Raw genomic sequence first — 19,449 nt, forward strand, 5'->3', positions numbered from 1 at the left:
GCCTGGCCAGGTAAAAACGAGGTTCTGTTCTAGTCTGCATGTAGAGAGTGCAACTAGATTCATGTAAACTTAAAATAAACGTAATTGAATTATATATTTCAAGTAACTATTGCATACTACATTAACTATAGCTGATTAACATTAAGAGGTTATTCTCTTAGGGTTTTTAAGGCACATACATATACACTGAGTGCACAAAACATTAGGATGCCTGCTCTTTCCATGTAATAGCTTTCATCTGGATAGTCTAAGACCCCTTATTGATGCCATCTGTTTATTCCACTTCATTCAGTGTAGATGAAGGGGAGAAGACTAGTTAAAGAAGGATTTTTAAGCCTTGAGACATGGATTATGTATGTGTGCCATTCAGAGGGTGAATGGGCAAGACAAAATATTTAAGTGCCTTTGAACAAGGTATGGTAGTAGGTGCCAGGTGCACTGGTTTTGAGTGTGTAAAGAACTGCAAAGCAGCTGGGTTTTTCACGCTCAATCGTTTCCCGTGTGTATCAAGAATGAGCCACCACCCAAAGGATATCCAGCCAACTTGACACAACTGTGGCAATAAATCAAATCAAATGGGCCAGCATCCCTTTGGAATGCTTTTGACACCTTGTAGAGTCCATGACCCGACGAATTGAGGCTGTTCTGGGGGCAAAAGGGGGGGGGGGGGGTGCAACTCAATATTAGGAAGGTGTTCCTAATGTTTTGTACACTCAATGTAGTGGTATTAGATATAAAGTGTATGCATATCAGATAGTGTATAAGATAGTGAGTAGTTGATTGAGCAACATGAGAGAATATGCATAAAAGTACAGTAGTACTGATATATCTGTGAGAGTAGGTGAATTATGATTGTATGTGTGTGTATGGAGCAGAGTGCATGCAATGACTGTGTGTACACTGACTGGGTGGTTATTCTCTACAGGAGAGGAAGTAGAGCTGACTTCATCACCCACACCAGTTCACTGGAGCATTGCAGGTTCACCTCCAAGACTAGAACAGGACCCACACAAACACACCTGTAGAGCGAGATACAGAGAGATCAAGTGTAAGCATACATGCATTGTTGTGACTACTCATCCATTCTTGATTAAATGATTTGTATATGTGGAAGTTGAAGAGTTAGAATGACATGCACCTTTGTATTTGTCCCACATTGACAGTTCTGTCATGGGACGCCAAGATGATTGTGCTGTTTGTGAATTGCAGTACACTGATCCTGTCACTGTGTGCCGAGGGAGAATCCATCCAAATCATCATCATTGAAAAAATAAATCAGTTTCATCAGAGGAAAAGAGAGACATGCTCCAGGAGATGACATTTGGTGGCTGGTTGAATCACATGTTTCAGTGCAGCTACCTCCCTCCACAGTCAATGCAGTTATCCAGCCACCTTTTCCCTCACTAGTCTCATCCATTTCTAGCTCAATGTCACCACATGATGACAGGTCAGTCTTTGGACCCATGGCATTCTAGGGAAGGCAGATATTATCATCCATCAATATAACTTATATCAAAACAATAATCCAAACACCAGCAGTGTGGTCATTGAGAATGACTATGATGATGATGTTGATGATGCTTGAGTTGGTGATAATGGTGGTGGTAAACAGGTGCGGACTGGCCGAAATGCCAGAGGGGCTGGTCCATTTTTTGTGCAGTGGGCCTGTCTAACTAGTTTTTTTGTGTGCAAAATGATCATGATCTCCATAATAATTGGGGCCTCAATAAAAAAAAAATGCATGTGTGGGGGCCTCAAGGGGGAAAAAAATGGCAGGTGTTGCAGCCTCCGGGAAAATAATTGTCTGGTATGTTGCTGGTAAATTCACCAAGAACCCACCCAGCACAACCTGTCCTTTCTTCTCGCCCAGCAGTCAAGTGCTTTTTTCATCATTGGCCAACATCCCAAGAATTTGTGTGTTATCCTTCGAACTGCAATTTAATCAGTTATGTACATTTCAAGTCAGTATTTATTAGTCTAGATCTGGTGTACCAAGTAATAATGTGTGTGTACCATGTGTTGTTTGTCCAGGGCCGGCCCGCCCATTAGGCAGGATTAGGCAATGCTGCGGCGCTCCACCAACGTTCCGTCAAAAAAAAAAAAACGAACATAAATACTGTAGCAGATATAGCTTAAAGAGTATGTGAACTTTTATGTAACCTCCAGGCTGGAGAGAAAATTAATGACAATGTAATGAGACGGACACTTTTTACATCATGCACGTTTCTCAGATCAAATAGCCTAACCTAAATGGAGCCCAATCAAATAAAAAATGCACTGACATGTTAAAACCTCTTTGGGATCGGTGTCCTTCCACGGGACAGTTGAGCTAACGCAGTAAGTAACAGGAATATTTCCCAGGACATAGATATATCTGATATTGGCAGAAAGCTTAAATTCTTGTTAATGTAACTGCACTGTCCAATTTACAGTAGCTATTACAGTGAAATAATACCATGCTATTGTTTGAGGAGAGTGCACAATTTTTCAACATGAAAAGTTATTAATAAACAAATTAGGCACATTTGAGCAGTCTTGATACAAAATTTTGAACAGAAATGCAATGGTTCATTGGATCAGTCTAAAACTGTGCACATACACTGCTGCCATCTGTTGGCCAAAATCTAAATTGCACCTGGGCTGGAATAATACATTATGGCCTTTCTCTTGCATTTCCAATTGATGGTACAAAAAAATACAAAAGCACGTTTTTTTCTTTGCATTACCAGATCTATTGTGTTATATTCTCTTACATTCCTTTCACATTTCCACACACCAGTGTTTCCTTTCAACTGGTGCCAAGAATATGCATATCCTTGCTTCAGGAGCAACATGCAGTTGGATTTGGGTATGTCATTTTAGGGGAAAATTGAAAAATAGTGGCGGATCCTTAAGAGGATTTATTAACAAACACCTGCCAGTTTTATAAATGGTAGGCGTACCACATGGATGTGCATTCATAAAAATCCATTGCAGGCCTTACACTGTAAGCTACACCCCAGTAAGACGTCTATATTTGGTTCCGATTTGGTCCGGTCTGGACCAGACTTGATTTGGTATAAACATACACTATATATACAAAAGTATGTGGACGCCCCTTAAAATTAGTGGATTTGGCTATTTCAGCCATACCCATTGCTGACAGGTGTATAAAATCTAGCACACCGCCATCCAGTCTCCATAAACAAACATTGGCAGTAGAATGGCCTTACTGAAGAGATCAGTGACTTTCAATGTGGCACTGTCATAGAATGCCACCTTTCCAAAAAGTCAGTTTGTCAAATTTCTGCCCCGCTAGAGCTGCCCCAGTCAACTGAACTGTTTGTCAGGAGCTTCATGAAATGGGTTTCCATGGTCGAGCAGCCAGTCACAAACCTAAGATCACCATGCACAATGCCAAGCGTCGGCTGGAGTGGTGTGAAGCTCGCCGCCATTGGACTCTGGAGCAGTGGAAACACGTTCTCTGAAATTATGAATCAGGCTTTCAGAGACAAATCTTGGTTTGGCGGATGCTAGGAGAACGCTACCTGCCCCAATGCATAGTGCCAAATGTAAAGTTTAGTGGAGGAGAAATAATGGTCTGGTGCTGTTTTTCATGGTTCGGCTATGCCCCTTAGTTCCAGTGAAGGGAAATCTTAAAGCTACAGCATACAATGACATTAGATGATTCTGTGCTTCAAACTTTGTGAAAGGCCCTTTCCTGTTTCAGCATGACAATGTCCCCGTGCACAAAACGAGGTCAATACAGAAATGGTTTGTTGAGATCGGTGTGGAAGAACTTGATTGGCATGCACAGAGCCTCAACCCCATGGAACACCTTTGGGATGAATTGGAAAGCCGACTGCAAGCCAGACCTAACCGCCCAACATAAGTGCCCGACCTCAGTAATGCTCGTGGCTGAATGGAAGCAAGTCCCTGCAGCAATGTTCCAGCTTCTAGTGGAAAGACTTCCCAGAAGAGTGGAGGCTGTTATAGCAGCAAAGGGGTATTAACGCCCATGATTTTGGAATGAGATGTTCGACATGCAGGTCCACATAATTTTGATCATGTAGTGTAGATGTCTATAAATGACGTCTTTTCAACTTTAATTCAGAACAGAAAATAAACCAGATTTCAACGTTTGGAAAATACATCTTATCAATGTCTGGAAAATATGTATTTCCTACGTCCGGAAAATGTATTTGACCTTTCATTCAGAACCTAAAATGAACCTAACTTCAATGTCTGGAAAATACGTATTTAAAATTTTAAAAATTCTACCTTATTTTGCTTACTGGGACTATTCTAGTTTTGCAGGGGTATAGTAGGGCGAAACATTTTTTGTCTCACCTAAGACCGGGCCTTTGTGTGTCTGCTTGTGCTTTTTTCATCGATGGCCACCAACCCAATCATTCTTATGTCAACCTTCCAACTGCAATTGAATCAGTTATGTACATTTCAAGTCAGTATTTATCAGTCTAGATCTGGTGTACCACATAATAATGTGTGTGCGCGCCTGCTTGTGCTTTCCTTGTTAATTTCCCTATCAGCGTCAACAAGGACACAGATTACATTTCTATCCTCACAGGGTCCCAGCACGATAGAGTGGTCGTACAGGTGCATCACTGGGGAAGGCACTGAGTATGTAGACACCTTCAACAGACTAGGGACAAAAGCATCACAGTCTTCATTAGCATGCATTGCAGGAGTACTAGAACACATGATGACTAAAATGTAATCGATGTACCAATGTTGTAGTACTCGAGACCGGTCTCGGTCCACAGACCAGATATTGAGTGTCTCAGTGTCGGATACATTTGTACTCTGACTCGTAATTTCTTCCGGAGACCAACGGAGTAAAAAACTCATAATTATCAGCTTCAATTCAGTCAGCGCAAAAAACTGCTTCGCCGGGCCAAATATATACACTCCTTTCTTGAAACATTTATATCTTAAGTCTTTATATCTATTTTAGACATGTTTTCGCAGTGGTGAACCTATAGGCCTTCAGTGTGTGACAGGTTAGTACAGTGGTGAACCTATAGGCCTTCAGTGTGTGACAGGTTAGTACAGTGGTGAACCTATAGGCCTTCAGTGTGTGACAGGTTAGTACAGTGGTGAACCTATAGGCCTTCAGTGTGTGACAGGTTAGTACAGTGGTGAACCTATAGGCCTTCAGTGTGTGACAGGTTAGTACAGTGGCGAACCTATCGGTCTTCAGTGTGTGACATGTTTGTGATTCTGAAAGGACAGCAACCATAATACCAATATCATCTGCAGGAATATCATCTGCAGGCAGCAAGAGAGTGCAGCTCTCAGTTGATTTTGGCATGTAGCAACTCACAGAAGAATGACATCGGTAGCCAGTAGGGTTGGAAAGACGTTTCAACTTAGTTAGCATTGACTAGTAAATATCCTAAGGCAACAATGGGTATGCAAAAAAATGTTGTACAAAATGTTAGTTAGCAGGCTATTTGTGATGTGCAATTGTTATCATGCACTGTTTGCATCAGGGGTGTATGCATGAATGGGCCTGGGTGGACACAGATCCACCCACTGGGGAGCCAGGCCCTGACAGGCCCACCCAATCAGATTGATGTGGTTTAAGAATTGTTGTGGACTTAGATCATCAAATGTGTGTTTTTTTCTATTCAAAAAAGTGTGATTTTGAGAGTGAAAAGGTGAAAAATATTTAGGAAAGCGTATCAAAAACCACAGGGAAACATAGGATTTTTCACACATGGTGTCTTTACTTCGCTGGGCAGGCCATTTGGGAAATATGACAAAATTAGACTACACCACTGCATAGGGCTGATGGAAAGACAGCAGTCACACACAGCATGATGTTAAGGATAAGCAGTCCATAAACTCAGACATAATAAGCCAGTAGGTCCCAAACAGAAGAATATAAAATCACAACCATTAAGCATTTCCCAATCGAAACGTCAATTACTTCCCATTGCAAACAAATTCCCGTTAGGCACACAAAGTAACCGGTGATCTTAAGTTTAAAGTGGAACTGACAGTGTTTTAACTACTTTGCAGATATGAAACAAACAGACAATCATAATATCAGTCGAAAATATCAAATTCCCAGTTTATGCTACAAAACCAACTTCATAAGAGGTTTTAAAAATAGGTTATATTTGACTCAGTGTTTCATGACGTACAATAGGCATTGTTGGCAGAATAGATGGATGCAGTTCAATGCATGATTAATATAATTCACCAATACATTTCTTGGTAGTCCAAAAAATATTATCAAGTTGTAAATTACAGCTGGCCTGGTACATTGTTTGCTGCCTCCATTCGGGATGCACGCTTTCAGTTTAAATGACTCAATATTCTGATTTTTATTTTTAACTAAGGCTGGGAATGTCAATACAATCAAACTAGCAAGGGATATGAGCACAAGTCAGTCATAACGTAGCTAACAATCTAGCATATTTATTTATGTTGCAATCTAAAAACACAGCGCCTAATGTTAGCTAGATAGCTTGTGAGCTAGCAGCTAGGAGGAGTGGGTGAGTGACGGACTTTTCCCCCGCATGTAGGTTTTTTGGTGTACACAGCTAAAGATGCAGGTGTCATTTGGTTAGCTAACAAGAACTTGAACGACTGTTATTCAGCTAGCATATCTCTTGCATTCGCAAATTCACTCTGGCTATCTACTCCGATGTCAGAGCACTCATCTGAGTGTGCCAGAGCGCAGAACTGATTAATTTACAAACGCGCAACACCTGCTGAATGTGACCAGTGTCAGTAAACGTATGCAAAAAAAAGAAATAGTTAAAAATAGTCCATCGTTTATTAATGCAATTTTGAGGGCCAACTAGCTGCAAAAGTTTGAGAGGGTTTATCTAATGTTCCTTCATTAGATTTTAGCACATCTTGCTTTGGGTTAGTATTAGTTGATGATCTTGTTGATGGGCATAACTGATGTAGAGAGAGCCTACCTTTTCATGGTTTCAAGAGGACTGTAAAGTTCCCAAATGTAAGAGGACTCCCGTGGTGTTTACATCTTTCCAGAAATCCTTTCAGGTGTATTTTGTAGCTTTTGGTGAATGCATTCTAATTATCTAAAGTCACGCTGTTGCGACTGCCTGTAAACATACAGTCCAGTTCAAAGTGAATGATGGCAGGCCCGTGTGGCAAATGGTTTGTTTGTATATACTGTATATACTGCCTACTGTAGCTCTGATTGGCTATAGAGCACCGGTCCTGGACAAGAGGTGTTTTTATTCAGTGTTATTTACTGCAGTGTCTATTAATTGTACAAACGCATGGCCGCTTTGCCTCTCTATATTGCTATAGAATTTTCACAAATGCCTTAATACACATAATTCCCAAACATTCTAAGAATGTATAAAAACGTGAAAATTACCATATCTATGTGTCAGAAAATGTTTTAAAAGTGTGATATTCTTCCTGGGAGTGTATATGAACAGATGTTAATAAGATTTTATGATGCTAAAATGCTGCCAGTTCCACTTTAAATGCAGCAATGTTTCACACACAAGTTATTTTCAAAGAGATGACTAACAACAGAAAGTGCGCTGCAATAAAAAACCCAGTTCCACTCACCAGATGATGATAATTTGAAACTTAACTTCTTGTTTAAAGTTATTCTTGAAAAGGGAGAAGTTAACAAATTAGCAACAACATCCTCTTTGATAACACCAGCTGCAGCCACTGAAAAACTAGCCGACAAGAAAAACTAGCTAGCTAGACCGTAAGAAAACTACTGCTCGCTATTGCGCAGCGAGTGACCTGTTTTTTTAAAGAAGCCAGAACTTTCCATAGGTTTTTGTGAAAACGGTCCCACCCGATTAAGTCTAAATGGGATTGGTTGATGTCACTGTCACTCTAAAATGTTGCCTTAATACAGTTGAATGGCAGATGCCTTTATCTACAGTAGCTTCTGATGGCCTAGCCAAAGGCTGACTTATTATAATAATTATTTTATAAATCCTTAGCCCTTCTCTGAAGGCATATAAGGCCCATTGTTCCCCACTGTGTTTGGGTTAGTAATAATTTGTAGTTCGGCTATATTTTCCCTCGGCATGGATTTTTTCACTATTCTGAATGTCTAAAGAATCTATATGTTGTTCTGAAATATGAACCCAGAAATACTGGACATTTTGAACTCTTATTATGGTGGTGATTTGACATAATTACAATCATGGTCTTGAATTGGACTCGCATTCTTCTGGTCTCGGTCATGACTCTGTCTCGGACGCCTTCTTGTACTAAGGATGTCACTCCAGCCTGGTCTCATAGACTAGACGTAACATAGTAAACATAAATCTGGGACACACAAATTAGTATGATCTGTTACTTTTGGTATGGTTACATAAGACAGATGATTACAAAAGGCAGGAACGAAAGTAGGGTGGTTGGTCGGGATGGATGGATGGGTGTATGACAAAGTCTAGTAACCCAAGGGTTGCAATTTCAAATCTCATCAAGGACAACTTTAGCATTTACCTAATTAGCAACTTTTCAACTACTTGCTACTTTGCAACTACACTGAACAAAAATATAAAACGCAACATGCAACGATTTCAAAGATTTTACCGAGGTACAGTTCATATAAGGAAATCAGTCAATTGAAATAAATAAATTAGGCCTTAATCTATGGATTTCACATGACTGGGAATACAGATATGCATCTGTTGGTCACAGATAGCTTTAAAAAAAGGTAGGGCCGTGGATCAGAAAACCAATCAGTATCTTGTGTGACCAGAATTTGCCTCACGCAGCGCAACACATCTCCTTCACATAGAGTTGATCAGGCTGTTGATTGTGGCCTGTGGAATGTTGTCCCACTCCTCTTCAATGCCTGTGCGAAGTTATTGGATATTGGCAGGAACTGGAACACACTGTCCTACACGTTGATCCAGGGCATCCCAAAAAAGCTCAAGGAGTGACATGTCTGGTGAGAATGCAGGCCATGGAAGAACTGGGACATTTTCAGCTTCCAGGAACTGTGTACAGATCCTCGCGACATGGGGCAGTGCATTATCATGCTGAAACATGAGGTGATGGCAGCGGATGAATGGCACAACAATGGGCCTCAGTATTTCATCACGGTATCTCTGTGTGTTCAAATTGCCATCAATAAAATGCTATTTTGTTTGTTGTCCGTAGCTTATGCCTGCTCATACCAAAACCCCACCATGGGCCACTCTGTTCACAATGTTGACATCAGCAAACCACTCGCCCACACGACGCCATACACGCTGTCTGCCGTCTGCCCAGTACAGTTGAAACCGGGATTCATCTGTAAAGAGGACACTTCTCCAGTTTCATCAGCTGTCCGGGTGGCTAGTCTCAGACGATCCCGCATGTGAAGAAGTTGGATGTAAAGGTCCTGGGCTGGCGTGGTTAAACATGGTCTGCGTTTCTGAGGCTGGTTGGACATACTCCCAAATTCTCTAAACAACGTTGGATGCGGCTTATGGTAGAGAAATCAACATGAAATTCTCTGAAACAGCCCGTGGTCATTCCTCCAGTCAGCATGCCAATTGCATACTCCTTCAAAACTTGAGAAATCTTTGGCATTGTGTTGTGTGACAAAGCTGCACATTTTAGAGTGAGCTTTGTTATCCCCAGCACAAGGTGCACATGTGTAATGATCATGCTGCTTCATCAGCTTTTTGATTTGACACACCCGCCAGGTGGTTGGATTGTCTTGGCAAAGGAGAAATGCTCACTAACAGCGAGGTAGTATATGTTACGGTTCAAAATGTGAAAGCTTTTTGTGCGCATGGAACATTTTCTGGGATCTTTCATTTCATCTAGCTAACATTAGCCACCTAGCTAGAATTCGTAACATATATGTTTTGCAAATTCGAAACTAAAGTAATTTTTTGCAAATTCGTTACATATTCTACGTTTGTGTTCCTAGTTCCAACAGGGCAGTAATATGTAACAATACACACAAATATAAAAAGTAAAAAAATTGAATGAAGAAATATTGAAATATTAGGACGATCAATATCGGAGTCCGGAGTATAAATAAACATGTATACAGTGCATTCGGAAAGTATTCAGACCCCTTGACTTTTTCAACATTTTGTTATGTTACAGCATTATTCTCAAATTGATTTAAAAAAAATCCCCAATCAATGTACACACAATACACCATAATGACAAAGCAACATAAAAAAAAAAACGTTTTAGTTAATTTATAAAATAAAAATAAAAAAATATTACATTTAAATAAGTATTCAGACCCTTTACTCAGTACTTTGTCGAAGCACCTTTGGCAGCATTGACTCTTGAGTATGACGCTACAAGCTTGGCATACCTGTATTTGGGAAGTTTCTCCCATTCTCCTCTGCAGATCCTTTCAAGCTCTGTCAGGTTGGTTGGGGAGCATTGGTCCCCAAGACAGCTATAGTCTTTAGGTGCCTTTTGACACAGCTATTTTCAGGTCTCTCAGAAATGTTTGATCCGGGTTCAAGTCCGGGCTCTCAAGGACATTCAGAGACTTGTCCTGAAGCCACTCCTGCGTTGTCTTGGCTGTCTGCTTAGGGTCGTTGTCCTGTTGGAAGGTGAACCTTTGCCCAAGTCTGAGGTCCTGAGCGTTCTGGAGCAGGTTTTCATCAAGGGTCTCTCTGTACTTCGCTCTGTTCATCTTTGCCTCGATCCTGACTAGTCTCCCAGTCCCTGTCGCTGAAAAACTTCCCCCACAGCATGATGCTGCCACTACCATGCTTCACCGTAGGGATGGTGCCAGGTTTCCTCCAGACGTGACGCTTGGCATTCAGGCCAAAGAGGTCAATCTTGGTTTCATCAGACCAGAGAATCTTGTTTCTCATGGTCAGAGTCTTTAGGTGCCTTTTGACAAACTCCAAGCGGGCTGTCATGTGCCTTTTACTGATGAGTGGCTTCCGTCTGGCCACTCTACCATAAAGGTCTGATTGGTGGAGTGCTGCAGAGATGGTTGTCCTTCCGGAAGGTTCTCCCATCTCCACAGAGGAACTCTAGAGCTCTGTCAGAGTGACCATCAGGTTCTTGGTAACCTCCCTGACAAGCCCCTTCTCCCCCGATTGCTCAGTTTGGCTGGGCGGCCAGCTCTAGGAAGAGTCTTGGTAGTTCCAAACTTCTTCCCTTTAAGAATGATGGAGGCCTCTGTGTTCTTGGGGACCTTCAATGCTGCAGAAATGTTTTGGTACCCTTCCCCAGATCTGTGCCTCGACACAATCCTCTCTCGGAGCTTTACGGACAATTCCTTCGACCTCATGGCTTTCAATTCAATAAAATCATCAATTTTAGAATAAGGCTGTATCGTAACAAAATTTGGAAAAAGTCAAGGGGTGTGAATACTGTGGTGGTTAATTTCTTTGCTATCAAATGAGGAGACAAACTTATCACACAAGTCAGAGTTATACTTAAACTAAATCTTGAATCACTTATTAATAAGGAAGTAGGTCAATACAACACACACATATAAAGTGAATCGATTGAGTGCTCTACGCAAATGATGACTGGTCATGGCTGGTCGACGATTCACGATCAAATTATTCGTTGAGAGCCCCGAGACAAAAGTACAAAGGTATTTTATAGCCAAGATACACCCCTTTCAACCTACATGACGAACAACAGATATATAGAATGGGTCATAAGGTTAAGGTTTCATTTGTATGAAAGATACCTATAATACATAGCAGACAGTATCTGCTGGGTCAACAGTTTTCATTGTGTAGAGAGCAGTGTCTAGCCCCGTATAGAACAGAAACATTAACTCATGCTCTGGAATGCTCTTTAGGTTTTATCATCCAAAAGACATCAAATCTCCTGTCAGTGTTATCTCCCTGTCACGACTTCTGCCGAAGTCGTTGCCTCTCCTTGTCCGGGCGGTGTTCGGCGGTCGACGTCACCGGTCTTCTAGCCATCATCGATCCATTTTTCATTTTCCATTGGTTTTGTCTTGTCTTCCCACACACCTGTTTTCAATCCCATCCATTACCTATTGTGTATTTAACCCTCTGTTTCCCTTTATGTCTTTGTCAGAGATTGTTCGTTGTCAAGTGTTGTGTTGATTGTGTATAGGTGTGCGACGGGTCTTCGTACCCAGATTTGTTTTATGTTTTTCCCGTGAGTGTTATGGAGCAGATTACTGGGACTTTAATTAAAGTACTCCATTCTACACGCTATTTGACTCTCCTGCGCCTGACTTCCCTGCCACTTATACACGCCACTGTGACAGAATCTCTGACCAAAAAATATGAAGTCAGCAGGAGAGGACACGACGCCCATGGAGGTGGAAAAGCGCGTTATGGACCAAGCGAAGGAGATTGACTGTTTGAGCGCCGTCATGGATCGCATTGTCCAGAATATGGATCGCTGGGAGAGACAGGGAGTTTCTCCAGCGCCTCCACTGCCACAACGGGGATTTACCTTTAACGCGTTTTCCCCACCTGAACCTAACAAAATCCGTTTACCCCTACCCACGGGTTACAACGGTGATACTGCAGGCTGCCAGGGTTTCCTCCTTAAACTGAACTTATATCTGGCCACGGTCTCCCCAGTACCATCCGACCGGGAGAAGAGTTCCGCCCTCGTCTCATGCCTCACCGGGAAAGCCCGGGAGTGGGCCAGCGCTGTGTGTAGAGGAGAATGCGGCGTTGGACCATTTTGAGGAGTTCACCCTTTATTTCAGGAGAGTATTCGACCATCCTCCCGAAGGAAAAACGGCGGGTGAGCTCCTCTATCATCTGAGGCAGGAGACGAGGAGTGCCCAGGAGTTTGCTTTGGAGTTTAGGACCTTGGCTGCCGGCGCTGGATGGAGCGACAGGGCCCTGATCGACCATTACCGTTGTAGCCTACGCGAGGACGTCCGTCGGGAGCTGGCCTGTAGAGACACCACCCTCAACTTCGACCAGCTGGTGGACATGTCCATCAGGCTGGACAACATGCTGGCTACTCGTGGACGTCTAGATCGGGGTCTGGTTGTTCCATCCTCCCGCACCCTCTCTCCCGAACCAATGGAATTGGGAGGGACGGTGCGCCGGGAGACCGGAGGGGGTTCCCGCTCGAGCACCATCTATGGTCGCAGAGATCACACTGCTGGTCGGTGCCGGGTTGGTTCCTCTGGGAATGGAGAAGGCAGGCAGGGCACTCTGGCATCACCCCAGGTGAGTAGGCACCATACTCACCCAGAGCCCTCTGCTGCACTTATGTTTGTCTCTGTCACTTTTCCGGATTTTCCCCTGCATTCCCAGTATAAGGCGCTAGTAGATTCAGGCGCGGCTGGGAATTTCATTAATAAAAATTTAGCTCATAGTTTAGGGATTCCTATTGTTTCTGTGGATATGCCTTTCCCTATTCATGCCTTAGATAGTCGACCAATAGGGTCAGGGTTTATCAGGGAGGTCACCGCACCTGTGTCTATGATAACGCAGGGGGGTCACAAGGAGAAGATTAGTCTTTTCCTTATTGATTCCCCTGCGTATTCTGTGGTGCTAGGCATACCCTGGTTAACTTATCATAACCCCACTGTTTCTTGGCCACAGAGGGCTCTCACGGGGTGGTCGCGAGAGTGCTCAGGTAGGTGTGTAGGGGTTTCCGTTGGTGCTACTACGGTGGAAAGTCCAGACCAGGTCTCCACCGTGCGCATTCCCCCAGAATATGCCGATTTGGCACTCGCCTTCTGTAAAAAGAAGGCGACTCAATTACCACCCCATCGACAGGGGGATTGTGCGATAGATCTCCTGGTAGACGCTGCATATCCCAGGAGTCACGTGTATCCCCTGTCGCAAGCGGAGACAGTGGCTATGGATACATACAGTGGGGAAAACAAGTATTTGATACACTGATGATTTTGCAGGTTTTCCTACTTACAAAGCATGTAGAGGTCTGTAATTTTTATCATAGGTACACTTCAACTGTGAGAGACGGAATCTAAAACAAAAATCCAGAAAATCACATTGTATGATTTTTAAGTAATTAATTTGCATTTTATTGCATGACATAAGTATTTGATACATCAGAAAAGCAGAACTTAATATTTGGTACAGAAACCTTAGTTTGCAATTACAGAGATCATACGTTTCCTGTAGTTCTTGACCAGGTTTGCACACACTGCAGCAGGGATTTTGGCCCACTCCTCCATACAGACCTTCTCCAGATCCTTCAGGTTTCGGGGCTGTCGCTGGGCAATACGGACTTTCGGCTCCCTCCAAAGATTTTCTATTGGGTTCAGGTCTGGAGACTGGCTAGGCCACTCCAGGACCTTGAGATGCTTCTTACGGAGCCACTCCTTAGTTGCCCTGGCTGTGTGTTTCGGGTCGTTGTCATGCTGGAAGACCCAGCCACGACCCATCTTCAATGCTCTTACTGAGGGAAGGAGGTTGTTGGTGTAGATCTCGCGATACATGGCCCCATCCATCCTCCCCTCAATACGGTGCAGTCGTCCTGTCCCCTTTGCAGAAAAGCATCCCCAAAGAATGATGTTTCCACTTCCATGCTTCACGGTTGGGATAGTGTTCTTGGGGTTGTACTCATCCTTCTTCTTCCTCCAAACACGGCGAGTGGAGTTTAGAGCAAAAAGCTCTATTTTTGTCTCATCAGACCACATGACCTTCTCCCATTCTTCCTCTGGATCATCCAGATGGTCATTGGCAAACTTCAGACGGGCCTGGACATGCGCTGGCTTGAGCAGGGGGACCTTGCGTGCGCTGCAGGATTTTAATCCATGACGGCGTAGTGTGTTACTAATGGTTTTCTTTGAGACTGTGGTCCCAGCTCTCTTCAGGTCATTGACCAGGTCCTGCCGTGTAGTTCTGGGCTGATCCCTCACATTCCTCATGATCATTGATGCCCCACGAGGTGAGATCTTGCATGGAGCCCCAGACCGAGGGTGATTGACCGTCATCTTGAACTTCTTCCATTTTCTAATAATTGTGCCAACAGTTGTTGCCTTCTCACCAAGCTGCTTGCCTATTGTCCTGTAGCCCATCCCAGCCTTGTACAGGTCTACAATTTATCCCTGATGTCCTTACACAGCTCTCTGGTCTTGGCCATTGTGGAGAGGTTGGAGTCTGTTTGATTGAGTGTGTGGACAGGTGTCTTTTATACAGGTAACGAGTTCAAACAGGTGCAGTTAATACAGGTAATGAGTGGAGAACAGGAGGGCTTCTTAAAGAAAAACTAACAGGTCTGTGAGAGCCGGAATTCTTACTGGTTGGTAGGTGATCAAATACTTATGTCATGCAATAAAATGCAAATTAATTACTTAAAAATCATACAATGTGATTTTCTGGACTTTTGTTTTAGATTCCGTCTCTCACAGTTGAAGTGTACCTATGATAAAAATGACAGACCTCTACATGCTTTGTAAGTAGGAAAACCTGCAAAATCGGCAGTGTATCAAATACTTGTTCTCCCCACTGTATATCTCTGAATCCCTGCGTCAGGGGTTCATTCAGCCATCCATTTCACCCGCCTCTTCGAGTTTCTTTTTTGTGAAGAAGAAGGATGGCGGTTTACGCCCGTGCATTGATTATCGAGATCTCAATAAAATCACGGTAAAATATAGTTACCCGCTACCTTTGATCAATACAGTTATGGAATCAATGCGCGGGGCACGCTTCTTCACAAAATTGGATCTCAGGAGTGCGTACAATCTGGTGCGTATTAGGGAGGGTGATGAGTGGAAGACGGCATTTAGCACCACCTCAGGTCATTATGAGTACCTGGTCATGCCATATGGGTTGATGAATGCTCCATCAGTCTTCCAATCATTTGTAGATGAGATCTTCAGGGACCTGCACGGGCAGGGTGTAGTGGTGTATATCGATGATATTTTGATATACTCCGCTACACGCGCCGAGCATGTGTCCCTGGTGCGCAGGGTGCTTGGTCGCCTGTTGGAGCATGATCTATATGTCAAGGCTGAGAAATGCTTATTCTTCCAACAATCCATCTCCTTCCTAGGGCATCAGATTTCCACTTCAGGAGTGGAAATGGAGAGCGACCGCATTACAGCCGTGCGTAATTGGCCGACTCCAACCACGGTAAAGGAGGTGCAGCGTTTTTTAGGGTTTGCCAATTACTACCGGAGATTTATCCGGGGTTTTGGTCAGGTTGCAGCTCCCATTACCTCACTGCTAAAGGGGGGACCGGTGCGCTTGCAGTGGTCGGCCGAGGCGAATAGGGCTTTTGGTCAACTGAAGGCTCTGTTTACCTCGGCGCCTGTGTTGGCTCATCCGGATCCCTCTTTGCCATTCATAGTAGAGGTGGACGCATCCGAAGCTGGGATAGGAGCAGTGCTCTCTCAGCGTTCGGGTGTGCCACTGAAGCTTCGCCCCTGTGCTTTCTTTTCGAAGAAGCTCAGCCCGGCGGAGCGAAACTATGATGTGGGGGACCGAGAGCTGTTAGCTGTCGTAAAAGCCTTGAAGGTGTGGAGGCATTGGCTTGAGGGGGCTAATCACCCTTTTCTCATCTGGACTGACCACCGCAATCTGGAGTACATCCGGCAGGCGAAGAGACTAAATCCTCGCCAGGCAAGGTGGGCCATGTTTTTCACTCGTTTTGTGTTTACGCTCACTTACAGACCAGGCTCCCAGAACGTCAAGGCAGACGCATTGTCTCGGCTGTATGACACAGAGGAGCGGCCCATGGATCCCACTCCCATACTCCCAGCGTCGTGTTTGGTTGCGCCAGTAGTGTGGGAGCTGGACGCGGACATTGAGCGGGCGTCACGTGCAGAGCCCTCTCCTCCTGAGTGTCCAGCTGGTCGTCTGTACGTTCCGTCTGCTGTCCGCGACCGATTGATCTATTGGGCTCACACGTCACCCTCCTCTGGTCATCCTGGGATAGGTCGGACGATGCGCTGTCTTGATGGGAGGTACTGGTGGCCCACTTTAGCTAAGGACGTGAGGATTTATGTTTCCTCCTGTTCGGTGTGCGCCCAGTGCAAGGCTCCTAGACACCTGCCTAGAGGTAAGCTTCAACCTTTACCTGTTCCTCAACGGCCGTGGTCGCACCTGTCGGTGGATTTTTTGACGGATCTTCCACCTTCACAGGGTTACACCACGATCTTGGTCGTTGTGGATCGGTTTTCGAAGTCCTGTCGTCTCCTCCCGTTGCCCGGTCTCCCTACGGCCTTACAAACTGCAGAGGCCCTGTTTACACACGTTTTCCGGCACTATGGGGTGCCTGAGGATATAGTGTCTGATCGGGGTCCCCAGTTCACATCAAGGGTCTGGAAGGCGTTCATGGAACGTCTGGGGATCTCGGTTAGTCTTACCTCAGGTTTTCACCCCGAGAGTAATGGGCAGGTGGAGAGAGTTAACCAGGATGTGGGCAGGTTTCTGCGGTCCTATTGCCAGGACCGGCCGGGGGAGTGGGCGAAGTTCGTGCCCTGGGCAGAGATGGCCCAGAACTCGCTACGTCACTCCTCCACTAACCTTACTCCTTTTCAATGTGTATTAGGGTATCAGCCGGTTCTGGCTCCTTGGCATCAGAGTCAGACCGAAGCTCCTGCGGTGGACAATTGGTTTCGGCACGCTGAGGAAACCTGGGAGGCAGCCCACGTCCACCTTCAGCGTGCCATAAGGCGCCAGAAAATTGGCGCAGACCGTCGCCGCAGTGAGGCCCCGGTGTTCGCACCAGGGGACAGGGTCTGGCTCTCGACCCGAAACCTGCCCCTCCGCCTGCTCTGCCGGAAGCTGGGTCCGCGGTTTGTGGGGCCGTTTAAAGTCCTGAGGAGAGTGAACGAGGTATGTTATAGGTTACAACTGCCCACTAATTACCGTATTAACCCCTCGTTCCATGTGTCTCTCCTCAGGCCGGTGGTGGCTGGCCCGCTCCAGGAGGCTGAAGTGCGTGAAGTTCCTCCACCTCCTCTTGACATCGAGGGGGTCCCGGCGTATTCTGTTCGATCCATTTTGGATTCGAGACGTCGGGCGAGGGGCCTTCAGTACCTCGTGGACTGGGAGGGGTACGGGCCGGAGGAGAGATGCTGGGTTCCGGTGGAGGACGTTTTAGATCCTTCCATGTTAAAAGAATTCCACCGCCTCCATCCGGATCGCCCTGCACCTCGCCCTCCGGGTCGTCCCCGAGGCCGGTGTCGAAGCGCTGCTGGAGCCGCGCGTCAGGGGGGGGGGGGGGGGGTAATGTCACGACTTCTGCCGAAGTCGTTGCCTCTCCTTGTCCGGGCGGTGTTCGGCGGTCGACGTCACCGGTCTTCTAGCCATCATCGATCCATTTTTCATTTTCCATTGGTTTTGTCTTGTCTTCCCACACACCTGTTTTCAATCCCATCCATTACCTATTGTGTATTTAACCCTCTGTTTCCCTTTATGTCTTTGTCAGAGATTGTTCGTTGTCAAGTGTTGTGTTGATTGTGTATAGGTGTGCGACGGGTCTTCGTACCCAGATTTGTTTTATGTTTTTCCCGTGAGTGTTATGGAGCAGATTACTGGGACTTTAATTAAAGTACTCCATTCTACACTCTATTTGACTCTCCTGCGCCTGACTTCCCTGCCACTTATACACGCCACTGTGACACTCCCAGAGGCCCATCCTCAGTAGAACACACACAGACAATAGTTAACAGAATACTCTATTCTGTTGCATAACACAACCATTTGATGCAATAAAAGTGTTAACATAATCTTGCAATTTTTCCACCATAATACTTTCCAAATGCACTGTAAATAGGATAGGCCTTGACTAGAATATAGTATATTCAGTACATATGAAGTGAGTAAAACAGTATGTAAACATTATTAAAGTGACCAGTGTTCCATGACTATGTACATAGGGCAGCAGCCTCTAAGGTGCATGGTAGAGTAACTGGGTGGTAGCCGGTTAGTGACAGTGTCTAAAGTTTAGGGTAGGGTATTGGGTGGAGGCCGGCTAATGGTGACTATTTAACAGTCTGATGGCCTTGAGATAAACTGCTTCTTTCAGCCTCTCGTTCCCAGCTTTGATGTACCTGTACTGACCTCGCCTTCTGGATGGTAGCGTGGTGAACCAAGCAGTGGTTCGGGTGGCTGAGGTCCTTGATGATCTTCTTGCCCTTCCTGTGACACCGGGTGCTGTAGATGTCCTGGGGGGCAGGCAGTGTGCCCCCGGTGATGCATTGGGCAGACCACACCACCCTCTGGAGAGCCCTGCAGTTGCGGACGGTGCAGTTGCCGTACCAGGCGGTGATACAGCCCGACAGGATGCTTTCAATGGTGCATCTGTAGGCCCCATCTTAGGGGCCAAGTCAAATTTCTTCAGCCTCCTGAGGTTGTAGAGACACTGTTGTGCCTTCTTCACCACACTGTGTGGGTGGACCATTTCAGATTGTCAGTAATGTGTACGCAGAGGAACTTGAAGCTTTTCACCTTCTCCAATGCGGCCCGTTGATGTGGATGCAGGTCCACATCAAACATACCGGTTTGAAAACAAACAAGTTACATTTCACTGCTGTACTCGACTACTTGACCACACACTCACGGATGCACG

This window comes from Salvelinus alpinus, chromosome 30, assembly GCF_045679555.1.
Source record: "Salvelinus alpinus chromosome 30, SLU_Salpinus.1, whole genome shotgun sequence".
NCBI classification, from domain to species: Eukaryota; Metazoa; Chordata; class Actinopteri; order Salmoniformes; family Salmonidae; genus Salvelinus; species Salvelinus alpinus.